This window comes from Cygnus olor, chromosome 6 (genome assembly GCF_009769625.2).
Source record: "Cygnus olor isolate bCygOlo1 chromosome 6, bCygOlo1.pri.v2, whole genome shotgun sequence".
NCBI lineage: Eukaryota > Metazoa > Chordata > Aves > Anseriformes > Anatidae > Cygnus > Cygnus olor.
In genome coordinates, this window is record NC_049174.1 from 12,995,343 (window position 1) to 13,013,998 (window position 18,656).

The window sequence follows — 18,656 nt, forward strand, 5'->3', positions numbered from 1 at the left end:
GTACATTTCAATGCAAACTATGCTTCAATGTTACAGCAAAGAGAATAAATACTCCTTGGAGATGTGTTGCCTAAAGCAGTAGGGTCACACTTCAAATCCCAGTATAATAAGAAATTTCCATCTCGTGGTAAATGACTGCTAATCAAGATAAAACAGCATTTCAAAGTAGTAACTGCATCTAACATAAGAAGGCAAATCAATGTATATAAACCCAAATCTGTATATTTACTACTGAACGTGACTGTTCAAACAAGCTTTTGTGTGTGTGTGAAAGCACTGAAATGTGTAAATACCAAATATTTAGTTACAACATCAGTTTATAAACTGTTAGGAAGTGAAAAGAAGCAAATAATTAAAGCTGATTTTCCTTAAAAACAAAAAAAAGAAAAATTACAAATTTTTGGAAAAAGAAAATTGAATTCTCCCAAGCATCTGGAATTTTTCCAGAATTTCCTGAATTTTGTTCTGCCTCTCCCTTATCATGATTTTATGTTCCACAAAAAACAGACATTAGTCTGACAAATGCTCACAGATGAATAATACTCTACTTATAACTATATACTTGCAAACCGGCAACGAAGTAAATTCATTGTAAACTCACTTAATTTTAAGTAATCTATATATTACTTTTTATAAGAATGTCAAGATTAGCCTGTGCCCCTGCAGATATTATAAACCCATTCTCTTCTATAATACCAAGTCTCTGCCATGCTGCACTTCATCTGCCAGAAAGCACAAATGAAAACCCCTGCACTATTACTATTAATAACACACATTACCAAACACTTCTTAATTATGTTATTAGAGACACCAGTTTAAGTGGTTTTCTCTAACACGAGTTTTAATAGTTTTAGTTCTCCCAACTTTTTTGAGTATCGTATGTTTTCAAAAGTGCAAACTACAAAACAGAGTACTGCAGGTTTCCCTTTGATTTTTATCATTTTTAAGGAGGTGTCCAGTTTGATCATTTTTTTGTGTGTGTATCAGCCAGTTTGCCAAGGTAAACACAGCAACAAACTTCTCCCAGTTCCTGTGTATGTATCATGGTCACACCAGCCAAAGGTCTACCTAAACAGACCAAAGGAAGAATTTACAATCTTCTCACACATTATTAAGCAAAGGACCTCTGGTTTTACAAGCTTGGTTTCTATACTTGCATCATCTTTTGCATTTATCAGTGTAAGTATTAGCTGTTTAAGGTGCTCCCTCCTCTACAACACCAACATTTTGGAAATCAAATTCTTAACCCAACTTGCAAACACCTAAAAGGAACCTTCTCCTAATGTCCAGTAAGCACCAAGCAATGCAGGAAGCTGCCTGCAAGATTTGCATCTTGACACATGCAGTTTAAGCAAGTTTTTAGGGTGACTTGCAGGGTTTTTTAGACAAGCTCCGAGTGTTGGGTTATTTGCAGGTTCTAAGTAATCCTGAAATTGGTTCAATTTACTATGCACTTCCACCTCACAGCATTTGTATTTTAATGTCTTAATTAGTGCCTTTTATAATAACTTGTGAGAAAAAGAAGGAATTATATTTGTGAGCATTACGGCAACATATTCCAGATACACTGACTACTACATTGTCTCGTGTTTGCTTTAACAGCACAGTATTACAAGATTGCCAAGATACACAAGACAAGGCACTTAGAACATAAAAGCTTATTAAAAAGTACAGATTGTTGTATAAAGCATGACTCGTTTTAGAAGTGTTCTTTAAAAAATATTTTTTAAATTTGTCCATCTAAAAGAAATTACCAAGTCTTTACATGATGCAGGTATCAGTTTATTAATTATGTGGTTGTGTGTAAGACTATCATGGCTAAAATTAAGGTTAGTAATTCCTATTAGTTCTTGCAATTCACAGCTGCAGTTCACAACTGCTCCGTTTCCAGGCTGCTTCCCATCTTGTCAAAAAAAACCTCACATTCCCACTTTGAGAAAAAATTAGTAATTGGTGTACTGCATTTTGACCTAAGCATTCCTAAAGAAACTAAATGATGAAAAAGAAAAAAAAAAGTTAGCTGTAACAAGCAGAGTTGAAAAAGACAGGAATCTGCTTGCCCAAAACACTCCAAGTATGAACTCGGAACATGGGTTCAAAAAGCTGATGAGACTACTTGCTGAGATATAGTTTAACTCAACACTTTAATTTAATAGATAAATTTCTTTATTAGTTCAAAAGAACTAGTACTTTTTGCCATACTTAATAATGAGCTGAAATTTCAGAGGTGAACAGCAAAACATGCAGCTGACACAGCAATTTGTTTTAAACAAGTCAGGACCAGGAGAAAGAAGTTTAGCAGAAGCTAACTGTACTAGGCAAAGTTACAACATGACAGCATAAGACGGATGATGTCAAACAGAAACAGTTGCAGAATGCACGGGAAATTCTTAACTACATACACTGCAGAATAATCCAAATAAACCTGTCTCATTCATAGCATAAGCCTGGGAAAGGGGTCTGGACACTACTGCAGCTAGTTCACCTCAGATTTCTGCTTAACATGCACCTATGACAAGAAAAGCTGAAAATTTAGAATGCTAGAAAAATAGTTAAATGTTAGAACAGTAATAAGATACAGGGTAGCCCTTACAAGTTCTATTTTTATAGATGGACCCTATACATCAGCTGGATTACAGTGCAGGTCCATCTAAAAAATGGATTTTGTGGAATTTGGGTGTTCAGAGTAAGCAAGCATTTGGGGAATGAAAACCTGTTGAAATGTTCGTTGTCTGAATGTAAAATAGTGAAGCTGAAAGGTGGCAAATTTTAAAGTATAAAAATAAAAATATTAAAATACTTTAAAAAGATGAAAATTGGTACTTCATGTACTGCACAAAAAGGCCATGGATGCTGCTGCTGATAAGCATTTTATCAGAATTCAAACAAGGGTTAGACATGCAGAAGGACAACAAGAATATCCAGAATTAAAGAGGTCCCTTCCAACTCAGGATGTTTTATGGTTCTTCCATACAAAAAAATGTGCAGAGCTGAAAGGAAGATAATATCTCATGAGTCGGGCTTTAAATCAATTTCTAATCCTTAAAAAAATATCAAAAATAAAAATAAGGGTTTTCATGAGGGAGGCAGATTATGTCACATGTAATTCTTGCAGTTTCCAGTACAGTCTTGCGGTACTTTCTTATCTTCAGTATCTTAGAGACTGGATGCTGAATAAGGTGCTCTGCAGCTAACAGTAACTCCCATATTCTCTGTTAATTAAAGTGAGTACCAATGCTGTGTATTCACAGCATGAGTACAGCCACCTCCCTTACCATCTCCCTTAGAGCCAAGAAGATATAACTGTCTTCTCACAGCTTTTATAGCTTCTTCATTCCACAGTACTCACCTATGGATAGCTATTTGGTCTCCCTGTTATATTTTGTTTTCTGACTCTTTATATATCTCCTATCTGAAATAATATCCCTAGAAAGTCCAGCATCTCACCCAATTGTGATGGTCCACTCCCAGGTGTCCCCCTCCCTCTTTTTACCAGAGGCCTCTTTTTACTCACTCACACGCACCACAGAGCTTTCCTGTTCTGCAAAGACAGCTTGTTATCGTGCAAGACCAGAGTGGGGAAAAAAGTTGGAGATCCCTTCCCAACCACCACCACTACATCCAAGAAGCAAAATACCTTGCTGTGGCTGCTACAGCAGATACAACCTTTCATATGCAAGGAGGGTCTGGAGTGCCCCAAAGCTCTGAGGCAATATGGATCAGTCTACACCTGAGACTCAGTGCCACAGCCTGCTCATCAACAGGCACAGCCATTACTTGTAACTTACCACGTCACACTCTGTGCAACTTTGAAAGGTCTCTTTCTCCTCCACAACTAGGTGATGGGTTCTGGTTTTACTTTATTAAAGTACCCACCCAGATTTTGAAGCCTCCATGACAGCCTCCAACACCAGCACGGAGCAGCGGCCCAACAAACCCAAGCCTGTTGAGCCCGACATGGGCCACATCTAGTCACACATTCACCCAGACATCACCTGCAAAGGCCACCGCTATGGCCACACTCTTCCTGGCCCAGTTCAACACCCAGCCGCTGAGATGCTCGTGGCAGTGCAGGGCCGGGGCAGTGTAGGGGCTGAAGGAAGGGAGAGCGCCTCCTCCAGTGGAAGTACCCCATGTTCCCCCTTACAGCCTAACAGCAACAGCTGCTCAGTGTCCGTTCTGATGATTTTCTGTTGATTCCTCTAGGCCTGTGCTTTCTGTTTCACCATAATGCGCTTAGGGCCCAGGAAGTGCTTGTGTTGAAAAAGATCCATTTGGCTAACTCCTGCATTAGAGAAGTCACTGTTCCCAAATGGACAACAAGTAGATCAGTCTGTTTTTCCTTTGATTCTCAAGTCTGAGGAGCCCCAAGAGGAAGAAGGGAAGATCTCAGCATATTCAACAGCCCTCAACAGTCCCATTCAGCTACCGCGTATCAGATAAAAATTTGTTAAAGGCTCACAAGGAAGCCTCTTAGATGGAGGAGTGAGAAAGGCCTACTCTACAGACGTGAGGCTACCAAGAAATTCTCCAACAAAAGGGAACATGGCTTGGGTCAGGTAACTTGCAAGGAAGTTGTGAAACAGAGTGAGACTGAGGTTCTTTAAAATACATTTGTAAGCAAAAATTGGAATAACACCTCTCCTCAAAAATATCTTTAAAATGCAGTAGCTACAAATAGAGAGGTCTACATGTATTAAATGGAATAAACTGTTCCACAAAGCACTTTCACATATATCACCTATAGCTTCTTGTTCTGAATGTGAGTTTTGCCCCCTTCTGCATACCTTTCATTTTATTATCTTTGGCATGAGACGGATTCAAGGATGTTCAGACAAGAAAATAAATATGGTAACAGCTTTTGTTTCATGGCAATTTAACATCAGTGTCAGGCAGCTACACGAACATTGTGTATACACCAATCTTGACTTCACTGGCTGTTCTGAGTTTTGGAAAGCTTCTCCAAAGCGAGCACGTCAAGTCTGTTCCTCAAGCAGTGCTCATTACAGACTGTATTTCAATTTATTCATAGCAGGCATACCAGCACCATTGTTCAGAAAGCAAATAACAGCTCCACAGTCTACAGTTCCAGGAATTCAACTCACTCAGTATTTACTACATGTGGCCCTATAAAGCCAAAGATCCACCATGAAAGCACTAAAAAGGTCATCAAACATGGCTCTTGTGTGCTATTATTTGTTTTCACCTTTTCAGTGTAATTACTGAGGACATTCACTTCAAATCTGTAAACATTTCTACTATTACCTCGCAGCGTGGCAGCCCTTTCAGCTACGGCTGAGCAGCTGCTCTATGAATTCCATTCAATCTCTGCCAGACTGAAAATGTTCAGAGAAAAATAATTTTATTTACAGCTAACACATGGGACTTCAAATAACTAGCAATAAATGTTCAACAGGACAAGACAGGCCCATAATTATCTCTGTCACTAATGACTACAATGAGTTGGCACAGGAATTGCAATTTTTACCAGAGTTTCACAGTCATCCTAAACTGCCACTGTTCTCAAGTATTTGCTCATGCCTTGCTCTGTCCTTTAGGTGACAGAAGACTGTGCGCTATGCTGTGAACACAACTTAGTTTGCTTATTGTTCTTAAAAGTACCTTTTACCACTCCTCTGAACCTGTTCACTACACAGCCAATCGACGATTATGCCGGCTTCTGGAAAGGGCAGCGTAAGGGCCATGCAAACCAACTGGAAGTGTGAGTACAAGAATGGCCTCAATAACCACCTCTGTTGAAAATGCCAAAAATGGAGAAGATTCCCCAGATATTTGCATTCAAGTACAGCATTCTGCCTTGCAAACTGAAGAATAAAAAGCTGGAAAGGTTCTTCTTATCACTGAAGATAAATATTTGATCTTGAACTTAGAAGAAAAACTGAACCTCACTTTAAAGAGTTGTCACACAAAGTGGAATCAGACCATCAGCTGAAAGTAATACCCACAGTCCCACTTCTGTCTACATAAATATGATATTGAGAAATGTCTCTGAACACTCTGCTTACTGAATATAAACTGTAGTAGCCAAAGCAAGTGAGCTGAACAATGTAGTATTTTCATACAGATCACTGAAAAATGCAACCAGGGAACTTGGTTATTACGCATAACAAACATTCTTGTCTCGTAACTTTTCTAGTAGAACTTCTAATGCACATGTAGCTGCACTTTCAAAGTCAGTGTAAACTTCTCATACTTAACGGATTTAGGTACCTAAATGATGGCAGTATCGGAACAAATTATTTGGTTTGCATGCTCAATCTCCCTCTTACTAGTGAAAAAGCTGTCTCAGGGTTTAAAACAAAGGCGGGAGATCTAAAATCTGAATTCATATGTACAAAGTAGAGCACTCAAATCAGCCATCAATTTTTTTGTTTTCTGTTAGCGTAACACAATAAAGCTGACATTTACCAGGCAGAGGTGAACCAATATGCACATGTGCAGTGTGTGAATGAATGATGTTTTAGCATTCTTCAGTGCTGGATTTTCCTCGTCTGACTCTACACTCTTGGCATTGTATTAGTATCCAGTGTTTCTGCCTTCAAGCTTGCTAAAAGGATCAGAGACTCTGACAGTAATTAACTGCTTTATTGTATCATGAATTCTGTGAACAAATACAAGAGCATCCAGCAAGCACCTATACACATTCATAATTAATCTATACCACCTTTTCCTGCTCATTATAGCATCACCAAGGGACCTAACTGAATTATAACCTTTCCCTTAAAGAATAGGAATTGGGTGCTAAAGGTAAGGGTGAATCCTCCTGCCCATCTTAAAAAAAAAAGCCAACATATTTTAATGTAACTGATAATATAGTTTCTATTTAAGCTACAAACCTCACCTAATAGTTGGGATGGATCTTGTGTGAATACACCACTTTTGCCAAGGAGCCCTCTAGAAGTGGAGGGCAGGAGATGAGAGCAAGCCTAAGACATTAACAATGAAAAGAAAACAAATGCCTTGCCACTGTCTTACCCCTTCACATTCAGAAATTCTCCCCCAAAACTGTCAGACTTTACTTAAACAAAACGTCAAAACAAATTCAAGACAGGTTATAAAGTCATTTGCCAGCTATTATTATCACTATTGAAGACAGAATCCTTAAATATATTCTATTTATAAATGTTCTGTCCACATACTGAATGCACATAGGGTATGAAAAGAGTAATTCATATGCTTTATGCCTGTGATCTTTATCATAAGACAGAAATATGATAAATATTTATGAATACCTTTAGCAAATATGTGAGAAAACAGAGATTTTTAAGGATGACCTAGGCAGCATACACAATCTATTCACAAAGACTTCAGGAGAACTTGCATGTTTCTAAGAATTCAGCAAATCTTGTAGTTCTGATACGTTTCTTGTTAACGTTATCTATAAAGTGCATTTACATAGAAACTGATGGCACTTTACTACAGCTTACCATCTTTTCTCTGAGATCACTTCTGGAATATAATAAGCACCTACTTTTCAACCTATACTGGTTTCTTGTAATTCCTACTAGCTGTAGAAAGAAGTTTTCCTCTCACAAAAATCAAAACGTAAAAATATCAAAGTATAGGGCTCTTTTCTCCATATGTCTACTGTAAGTAATGTGTCTTATTTTGCAATGTGTAGCTGTTGCTAAATCAAAAATTATCAAAACGATACATCTGAACAGTATGATTTGTATGCAGACATCTTTAATACAACACAAGACACAAGCATCAAATGATTTTTGCGACGGCCCTTGGGAGCCAAAGGTCCCACTTAATATATCATGAACTCGGGAAGCAAGCTCGTAGCAATTGGTATGGGCCTAGAGAACTAATAATAAGCACAACTGCTCGTGACCATGTTTAATTTCTTTCTGAACTGTGGGTGGAAAACTGAGGAGTAAATAGTCCCTGAGATCTGAACTTGACCTATCAACATGACTGACTGTAGCAACGACATCAGACACTTTTTTGCACTTTTTAGTGCTAAACTGTAACCACTCACTAGCTTGATGGCAGTTTTTAATAAAAAAGGAAGACACCTGTGTTAACATGACTGTTTTTTTTTACTTTTGTTTTTGTTTTGTGACTCCCAAGGTAGCCTCTGTGATGCTACTAGATGCTTCAGTTTACTAAACGTGCTCACTTCTGCAAACAGGAGGTACCTCACAGAGGGTGGGGACTGCATCTGCTGAGTCCATGGCAAAAAATTGCTGGAAATGAACCAACAACAATCTCAAAATCATGTGGTGTATTAATGCAGCCTGAACCCAAGTAACGTGAGTACAACAGTAAGTAAACATCTCTGTTCTGCTAATGAGGCCCTGTGCCTGAGCTGGTACACCATACCGCTTAGCAGGCATTACTAGCTTGGGCTCAGCACCACACAAAAGCAGCTGCATGACTCCTGCCTTGAGGAAGTAGGTTGTACCTGGCTGGCACTGAGTAACTCAGAAACCATGCTCTGGTGACACTCAGCAACACAGAGATGCCCAGTAATTTATCCTGCCATGCTGGTCAGCAGGAGGCAGAATGTTTTGGTCACCTCCTTTCATAATAAACACTGGCATGTGGTGCTCCAGGAGAGGAGCTACAACAATCCAGAATGACAGAAAGGAAAGCTAATTCTGCAGGCAGACAGAAACCTCCTTCCTCCCCAGTGAGAGGGAAAAAATGGGAGGTGGTGTTAGACAGAGAAACTGCGTCCATACCAGTGATGCAAGTAGTATTTGCAGCAGAAAATGATGCAAAGCTAGCAAGGTTAAGACCCATCTAAGAAGGTGCACGTGTTCCTTTTTTTCCACGGTGTAGATCTGGAAGGGCTTGAAATTTCCTCTTGACCTGGCACAGTCATTCAAATGGATCATATCTGTTTTCCTCCATATGCACTTCTGTGTCTTACGGCCTTTAACTGCCCCACCAGTCATTCTGGCAGAGCAAGGCACACTTTGCTGCAGGACATATTTGAAAACATTTTGATGTGTTGCAAGGATCTTTGTCCATGTGCCAAGCAACCTTTAAACATCCCAGTTCAGAGGCACCAGCTGAAGGAACCGTGGCAATCCCAAACATGCAGCAGTGTGGAACTCTGCAGGGAGACACTACGCACATTTGTGTTCAGTGCACAGCTGTCTCTGCAGTAGGGAAACTACTAAACTTGTTCTCAGCAAACAATTACTGCAGCAACGACTGGCTGCTCAACAGAGTACTCTCTTAGAAAATGTGAATTCGGACAATGATGTCATGGGGTCAGCACAAGGGTATTTAATAATAGTACTTCCTGCATGGGCTTTGCTCTAAAATATGCAGAAGACATTCACATATTCTGGATCACTGGGTCCACTAACAAATACTTAAGTGGACACCTATGGCTACTTTGAAATTACATAAAGATCATCCATCTCTCTTTTGGTGCTCGGAGCAGATCAGGCATGACACACTAAAAATAAAAAAAATAAAATAAAAATAGATCATTACACAGAGTCACACCAGTCTGGCTAACCAGAGTGCTCCAAGCCCAAAGGCCAAGAGTGCAACACAGAAGTAATCTTGCAGCTGTAGCAGAGAAAGGAATCGTCTCACTACAGGTGTTTCCTTAAATGTAATAATTTAAATTACATACCAGGTATGATTTAAGGAAGCATATGTAGGAATGTGACAAAGACAGATATCCATAGAAACACATGTTTATTATTACCTGAAATCTTTCACTTCCTCAGCTCATTTTCAGTGAGCTTCACAGCTCATTTTCAGTGTCTGGGTTAACTTTATCATACAAAAATATTAATATACACTTACCAGAATAGTGTACTTTAAGACTGGACTGAAGCTTCTTAGAGATTACAGTGATTAAAGATGACATTCTAACATAACATAAATTTAACTTTATATTAAGAAACTTTATCTACTGGAAAGTCCCACAAATTCAGGGGACTTTCCCATGAATCAAGTAAAAGTTTCCTTTCCCATCCTATAATGATGGGGGGCAACTGTCAGCTCTTTATTTGGTCACTTAAAACATTAAATTAGACACCTGAATTTCATCATCCACTTGTGTTTTTCATGTAAAAATGAAATAAAAAGCCTGAGGTTTAAATACTAGGTCACCTCAGCAAAACACTGCAAATCGAAAAGGGTCAGATGTTGGAAATTCCAAGGTGACAGACTGTATCTTTTTTCTTATCATTCTTCTTTCTCAGAGAACTATCAATCAGTTAAGAAATTGAGGGCCAAATAGGGAGGTTTAGGTATTATCAACATGTAATTAAACTTGACAAGAAAATTTTATATAGTAATTTGTGTCTGTGCTGAGACTCTGTCTGTTGACAAGAATGGACGGCTCCATTCCAAATGTTTGTAACCCACTTGTGAATGTCAGTAGCTAAAGGATTAATGTGTTAAAAATGCTACTTCAGATATTTACGCTTCAAGTTTTATAAGCGTAAACTATTAAAAAATATATTGTTAATTCTAATCGTTGCTTGGATCATGTGGCACTTCTAGAGTTCAACCCACAGTAAAAGAACACAAAGTTCTATAACTTGGAAATACCAGGAAGCCTTGTTTAAAAAACACCACCACTTTTAATGAATTCAGAAAGAAAACACAACAAAATGTATGTTTCAGACCGATGTCTTCACTGTTTTATTAACAGATTATCATTAGAACTGGTCATCTGAAAATAAGACTGAATTATTTATACAAAGCTCATAATTACCAGATATAAAGTCAAACGTCTGAAACAAATTCAAAATAACCTTTATCTGCAGAAGCAACATATTTTTTGTTGTAATAGCTTTGTTTCTTTCTTAACAGACAGTATAGACTCATCTTTGCTTTAATGCTCTACAGTGAAAGCCTTTGAATTTTCTCTAATTGAAGTGTTACGGTAGAACATGCCCAGGTATGCACAAGAAAAACAGCGCTTCCTTACAAACCTTGTCCTTGTCCAGCTTCTGAATGCTTCCTATTCACAAAATTTATTGCAACATTAAAACGGAAAGATTTGGGGCTTAAGCCACCGCTCAGACTTGAAAATACGTTAAATCCTAAAATTGTTCTGGCTTTCCTAGTTATACTGAAATCATTGTTAGTCAATTGGTCAATTAGCACTCGTCTTGAAGGAATAGAAGACACCTTATCTTGCTTAATGTACCAAAATTACATCTATGACATACCCTCTCCCTAAAAAACAACTGAACTTAAACCATGACCAAATATTGTAGCAATGTTATCAACTCAGTGGATTCTGGTTTATTTTCTATGTATTTTATATTTGCATGGACAGTGCAGGAAAATTTAAAATGAGAAGGATCTTTCCCGTGCCTGCCAGGCAGATATGCTCTGCATAAGTATCATCTCCATAACCAAGAATAATTTATCTTGGTTCTCAGATACTTAAGCAGAGTTAAGAACTGCATTACCTGTGGGCAACGCAGCTCTCTTGCTGGAACAGAGATCTGACTTGCTGGTAACTCTGAAATGCAGAACAATGACTCTGAATAAGCAACGGGGGGAGCCGTCGATGAAGCAAAAAGGGCCAGTGAAAGAAAGAGAATCTGTGCCTTACATTCGTACACAAAAGTGCATTAGCACACAAAAGAAATCTCTATTTTGCTTTCTGCAACTATGGTCTTACAAGCATTTCCGATGGTAGCACTGCCAGCTCCAGCTCTGCTTTCCTCCTTATTTGTTTTCATTTCCACCCTTAGAGCTGTCTGTGAGGCTGTGCAGTAAAGGGGGCTGGGGAACCAATTTGGACTGCAAACAGACCAGAAAACACAAAATATCTTCAACATGGACCTGTTCTCTGATCCAATTCACCTCACATCGCAAGCAGCTGTACCAGTACTAGTGGCATGGGAGCAGCAACAGAGAAGGTGAAAGCAGAGCCTGCTCTTGCTGAAGCCTCACCCACCAATGGAAGTAAAGGAGATCAGATCATGGACACAGGTGTCTTAAGACTGTAGGAAATGAACAGACATGCTGAAGAAAACATATATTCTGTAATTTGAGTATTACTGTTTTGCTGATGACTCTCCTTATGAGTGGGAGGCTAAAACTAGGCTGATTAGTTCTTGTGTAGTCTACACAAGCTCGCTGAGGACTGGGCAGAGCGCCACGCTTTTCAAACAGCTCCATCTCCAACAAAGCAGTTGTTTGCAGCAGGTAACATGCCTCCTCCTCCACCCAGCTCAGAATATTATGCACTAGTTATATAATCCACATTAACCTCTTACTACAGCTTTCATGCTAGTAGTTTCAGCCACAATTGTTACTTTTAAAATCAGGAGGAGAGGCCAAAGCATTTATCTGCAGTGACAGTGAAACTGCAGCCAGCTCACTGCCCAGGTGCCTTGGGACGGATGGCAGGATTTACACTGAGGTGTCGGACCTGAACCCCTTCTGGAGTTTCGTCTTTCAAATCAGGGTTGGTTAAAACTATCCTGTGTAATGCTGATCCAATGTTCTGAGAAGACTAACGCCTACCTTTGCTGAGGAGTAGCTAGTTCAACCACACAGCTTCACAAGGCTTTCAAAAGAGAGAAACTCTCCTCTCAGTTTCTATTTAATTTCAACTGAAACACTTACTGTGATACAGCTTTCCTAGCTGCAAAGGCAAACGGACGTGGCTCTGATCGCCATGGGCAGAGCCGACTCCTCCTTCTGCCACTAGAAACAAGGATGTGCTGCAGCTCCCTGAGATGGGCACAGCGACCCAGCTCTCTGCTGCTGAAGGGAGAAAGTTGTGTGCCTCCTTCCTCTTTCTGTGCTCTCACTGCGAATTTGTACCAGAGCTGGTGCTAGCAGGATCTCCATCACCAACTGATACAGCTCGCTCATGCAACAGAAAACTAACCTGCCAAGAGTACAGCTTTCCCCCGGGTTAGTGATTTGAACCGGCTCGTTAAGCTGTACAGTCAGCACTACAGCCAACAGAAGGGACGGATGCACACCACACAACCAGCAGCAGGAGAAAGGGAAGGAGTACGATGTCTGTCTCGAGAGCCACATACAGTTCTATCAGCTCAGAGGAAAACAGAGAAACAGACTGCTGCTGCTGCTATGCTGTGGTGTTACCACACACTGCCCTTTTTCACATCTTCCCTCCCTTGCTATTGCCCAGAATTTTCCTATCAGCACAAAAGAGAAAAATTTGGTTGAGTTTCATGAAGAGGGGCAGGGGTCCTACTTTTATAGTAATGCCCCAGGCTTTTATTAAGAGAAAGCTCTCTGCAGTCTACAAAGGCTTAAATTTACAAACCCTGTGCATATTCCAAGGCACTTGGAGGAGCGGACAGGCACCAGCAGAGTTTGAGGCAGGGCCAGCTATACAGAGCCAGAGGAAGAGTCATCAGAGAAAGGCAAGAAAATGATGTTTCTCACCTATTATTCTACAGGGTATAGAAGATCAGCTGGATGGGAAGAGATTTCACATTCAGCCCTAGGAAAGGTGCAGGGGAAAACAAAATTGGATTGCTCTTTGAACAGCAGTAGAGAATGAGAGAAGACTTAGGGTAGCATCTACCAGAAAAACACATGCAATACTGGAGCCGAAATGTGACAGGAGGTTGTAGAGTCGCTGGAGAAATGATTAAGATCACAGCAAGGCGCTGCAGAGGACAGAGACAGAAGGGTAGAAGATGGAACAGACGAACAACAAAGCACGTGAGAACAGGACTGAGGAAGTGAGCACAACAGTTGTTAACGCACACAAGCAAATAGGTAGTGCATCAAACAGTATGTGGACATGGTACTAAAGTTTAGGAACAGTTGCTGCTCATGTTCATTGATGTACTCATCTAACACACACAAAAACTGAAACTTAGCTAAATGACCCAGTGCTGCAGCAAAAAGAACAGCATCCATGTGATCCAATTTGGTTATGAACACGGCCGTAATTTAAAAGCCTTATGCAGGCTGCATTTTCTCGTTTAGCAGCGCTGCCGTTCAGGCTGCCCCTATCTTCCTGCTCATTGCAGTCTCGTCCCTTCCCCTGATCATGCTGGCACCACTACTGTGCAGCAAGCAGGGAAGGGAACGGGCCGGGGAAAATTAATCCAGCCCCCCAAGGCTCACTTCCTCAGCCAGTTTTACCATGTAGCGACCCAAACGTTTGTGACAGGGCAGTGGAGAAGACTGAACAAATCACCAGATGTGGAGGTGCTTAAGCCAATATTACTGTCCAAAAAATGTACGTGGAACCATGGTTTCGGTCTGTGAGGCAGTAGGCAAACTTCGGACATCCCTGGATTTCTCAGGCTACCCTACTGTACTGCTCCTTGTTCCCCAGGTGAGTCTCTGCTCAAGAAAAGAACCTGCTAAGTTTAGAAAGCTATCTCAAAAAGTTTCTGCCAGAAGAGGAAAACACAACCCAGACTTACAGTTCCTCCAAACTGGAGAGACAAGTTTTACAGATAAACCCCACTGACCAACCAAGCTGTCACTGGAACAACGCTTAGAGGATCAGAGAGAGATTTTTACACATCGCTTAAACTCTCTCCTCCAAAAAGTGTGAAAACCTCAAGGGGAGACATCTTTGTTTCATTTTCCTGCCAGAAGGTAGCTTTAAAATAGTTCATTGTAAGGCTTTCTGCAGCTTTATCTAAAGTAGCTGGTGTTGTCTAGTCTGAGAGACCAAACCGACACGTCATGAAATCCAGAAGAGCAATTGGCAGGACTCTTATATCTTCGGAACTATTTTTACATCTTTCTCCTAATGGTCTCAGATTTATGATAAAGATCAGGTCTGAAAACACTCTCAAGAGAAAAGAGGTATGCTTATTATCTTAAGGGGTAAAAAAAAATCCCCGTACTATGCATTTGGCTCACTGTGATACTACATAAAAAAAATCCATATTGTTTTAAAATCACATGTATGTAAATTCATATATATAAATAATTAAATAATATAAATACTAATATAAGTAAATATATAAATAATCAAATAATATAAATAATTTACATGCATACATACAGGAACACACTTCTTTCAAACCCTTTACCCCCTCCCATTAGGACACTCTTCCACCACCTGCAGTTTTTTATTCCCTCCACTTCTCACAAGATTCTCTAAACCTAGCGCTGCCAGAAAAAAAAGACAGCAGCAGCATGAAATGAGAAAATCCTCGTCTGTTTGCAAATGCTGTTTTACCTGGCAAACCTAAAAGAGCAACTAGACCCAGCCACATGTTCGTCTATCTCCTGCACAACAGTGCACAAGGCTGTTTCAGAAACATGCAAGAATGGAAGGTGTTGTGCTTGTTCTCACTCACCTTTGTAACTGCAGCACTATCAAGCGACTCAAAAGTTTTGAAAAATAGACCAGGTGTCAGTGCCTTAATGCTGGCAGAAATGCAAAGAAAATTGCTAACCACAGAGCGGTCAGGTTCTTATAATCACCATGAAGTGTCACCACACGGACTGCAGATGAGGCAACACCGTTTTTGATTTAGAGAAAAATCACAGCATTGCCACGAAACTTCAGCTGTACGCAGGCAGAGCAGCAGAGAGCTCCAGCCGAATTCAGCGGGGTTGTTTCTGTTGATGAGCGTTACTGTCATTTTCCATGAAACTAACTTTAGATTACATGCAGAACGCTAGCAAGGCCTTCTCGCTGCAAAAAAGCCTTGAGACCTGTGGCATGAGTAACTGATCTCCACTTGCTTACAGAGATCCTAAAATAGAGGTGAAGTGTGAATATCCCATTTGTTTCACAAGGGTGTCAACAGAAATTCCTCACGAGGGCCTTGTCTACTATCAAAATCTGCACCTACAGAGCTGTAGCGGCACATAGGCAAGAGGCTGTTCACTTCTTACCGCAGAGGAATGCAGTAAGATGAACTACTACAGAATATTTTATATTTGATATCAGGTCCAGCAATAGCTACACGGGTGCAAGCTTCCAGGACACGGACAGATTGATGACTTGACAGTCTAAATTAGATGTTTCTAAATTTTCTTGATCGACAGACCACTCTCCCCTTTCAAACCATTTTTTTTCCACCCAGGAAAGTAAGCACCCTTATCACCAAAGGTGGGGGAGGAGGGGAATAATATAAATCAGATACAGACAACTTGTGGCAGACCCAGATATAAAGCTGGGAGTAGTCATTTTAATATTTATGCTCTATCGATGGAATTAAAAATTATTATACTCTTCTTTTCTACATTTAAATATTTGATTTTAGGTCACCTGGAAGTGATGCTTAGCAAACACACAACCACTTGCCTGCTCCCTTTTCCCTCTGATGCGTGAGGATAGAAAGCTCACGAGGAAATGCAGGTGTATGTGTTAGAAAATATGGATCATACAGTCCTCTATGCTATTATGAAACAGAATGTTTTGGGGATAAATAAGGTGTTGTGTCTCTAAAGCTACAGAAAAACGACATGCAAGGATTTAATGACACGTTTCTGTATTTAAAAAGTGCATATTTCAGCAAACCGAGAATGAATGAAATACACCAGCCACTACGCTTTGTTTAATCGCTATTAACAGCTACGTTGCTCCGTGAAGTCCACAGGCGTCTACTAATCAATTACAACTTTAGAAACCCTCTTTGCGTGTTGGCATTACGGAGAGTGATGTAGAGTACCTTTGGCCTTCATTTCAAAAAAAGTGAGGGACAGAAAAGAGCAATTCACGCAGAGTGGACAGGCCTATCTACACGCAGGAATCACCGCTATTCATCTTGAATAAAAACTTATTTTGGTGGCTTATACTTTAATGTGAAAAACTACATTTGCTGATAATGGGGAATTCCTGTATTTCAAGGAGTGCTTGGTGGTTACAACAGCTTTGAAAAGGGTTCTCCAGTACTCCTAAATACGTCTCTGGTCCTTTATTTAATAGGCAGGAAATTTGTTTCTAACCCCAGAAAAAAATTTGTTGTTGTTGTTGTTGTCGTTTTTTTTTTGTAACAGGTGTTGCTTCAGAAGCATTTCAGTATTTAAGAGAGAGAGTTAAAAAAAATAGGTTAAAAAAAAAAAAAAAAGGATGTTTTGGGGGAAAAAAAGTCGCATGACCTAAAAAACCAAAAAATCCGTGCATGTATTTGAGAGGTGTAAGCACCTGCGGCTGAAAGCACCTTTGAAAAGGGATGCGATTGCCACGTCATTCGCGCTCGTTGCTGCCCAAGAGCTGCGGCCCCCCAGGCTGGGCGCGGGGGTGCCGCCCGGGGAAGGAAGGTCCGTGTGCCGGCGGCAGAGCGCGGAGCCGGCCCCGCAGCTGCGGCCCCCGGAGGCCGGGTCCGGCCGGCGCGGCGTGGACGGGCGGCGTGCGCTGACATCCGCGCAGGGGTCACATCCTGCTGGCCGGGCGGCGCCGGGACGGAGCCTGCGGAGAGCTGCGGCGAGCCGAGCCCCGCCGCCGGGGCCGGGGCCGGGGCCGGGGCCGGGGCCGGGGCCGAGCCGAGCGCCGCCGCTGGCTGCCGCCGGAGCGGCCTCCGCCCGGCCGTGTCGGCCGGCGGCGGGGCCGTCTCCCATCCGCCATTATCCTTTGTTCGCGGCGGGGCCGGTGCGGGGCTCGGCTCCATCTTTAGCGCGGGCGCCCCTCCCGCGGGCGCCGCGGGGCCGGGCCCCCGCGTCCGTGCTGCCGGCCGCGGGGCCCCGCCGGGCTGCGGCTCCTTCCCTCCCCCCCGCCCCTGCTCGCTGGGCGCCGTCCTCCTCTTACCGGTTACCAGGCTGCTCCGTCACTGCTTTCGTTCGCGCCCGGGCTCTCGCCGCAGTTTTATTCTCTCCCCCACGTAACACACCGCGTCAAACTACACCTCCGCCGCGTCACTCGCGCACACACAGGCGCTCCCAGCCCGGCGACAGGCAGGCAGCGGCCGACTGAGGAGCGCCAGCCAGGGAGCAAGCGCCGAGCGCGCCGCGGCCCGCACGGAAACCGCCGAGCGCTCACGGAAACCGCCGAGCGCGCGGCGGGCGGCGGGAACGGCCGAGCGCGCCGCCGGCCCCCGCGGAAAGAGCCGAGCGGCCGCGGAAACGAACGAAGCGCCCCGGAGGGGGAGGCGGAAAGAGCCGAGCGGCCGCGGGAAGGCGCGAACGGCGCTTCCGCCCCGGGCGCCCGGCGCGCAGCGGCGCCGCGGGGCGCGGAAACCCGCGGGCGGGCGGGGGGGCGGCCGCACCGCCCCAAGCGGGAGCACGGCGGGGGCGCGGGGACGCCCCCGCACCTCACACCGCCCGGCCCCGGGGCCCGGCCCGCCCCGCCGGCTGCCCCCCGGCACAAAATGGCGGCGGGCCGGGGGCGCACACGGGGCTGGGGGCTGCGGGGCCCGGCCCCAAGAGGGAACGAAGCGGTGGGGCGGCGCCGGGCCCCCGAGGCTGCTTGCGCCCAGGGGAGCCGGCACGGGGCGTTGTGGCCCCTCGGGGTGGACACGCGTGGGCCTTGTGGGCGCCGGGTGGGCAGAGGTCCGCGGGGGGCTCTCCGGGAGCCGGTGGGCGAGGCCGCGCTGGGAAGGGTCCCGAGGAGTCCGTGACACCCCGGAGCAGGAGGGGCTGCCTGGGGCACCGCCAGCACGGCCCGCTCGGGGTTACGGGAGCAGGGGGGGCGTCCCTCATCCCCCCGCGGGGTGAAACAACTTCAACAACAACTCCTAAAGCCCCCCCCCCCCCCCCGGCTCCGCGGAAAGCGCTTCGTGTTCCGCAAAGCC

General features: G+C 43.2%; 1 protein-coding gene across 3 annotated transcripts in view; it reads right to left on the bottom strand.

Annotated features, from left to right (window-relative positions):
* CREB1 (cAMP responsive element binding protein 1) overlaps positions 1 to 18,137 on the bottom strand; it is a 39,997-nt gene extending 21,860 nt beyond the window's left edge. The window contains exon 1 of one of the 3 annotated variants that reach the window (XM_040560719.1): positions 17,675 to 18,137. The gene's annotated coding sequence lies outside the window, so the exon portion shown is untranslated. The remainder of the gene's footprint in view (positions 1 to 17,674) is intronic. The other 2 variants (XM_040560718.1, XM_040560720.1) reach the window with 2 other exon arrangements.
* Between the last annotated feature and the right edge of the window lie 519 nt (positions 18,138 to 18,656).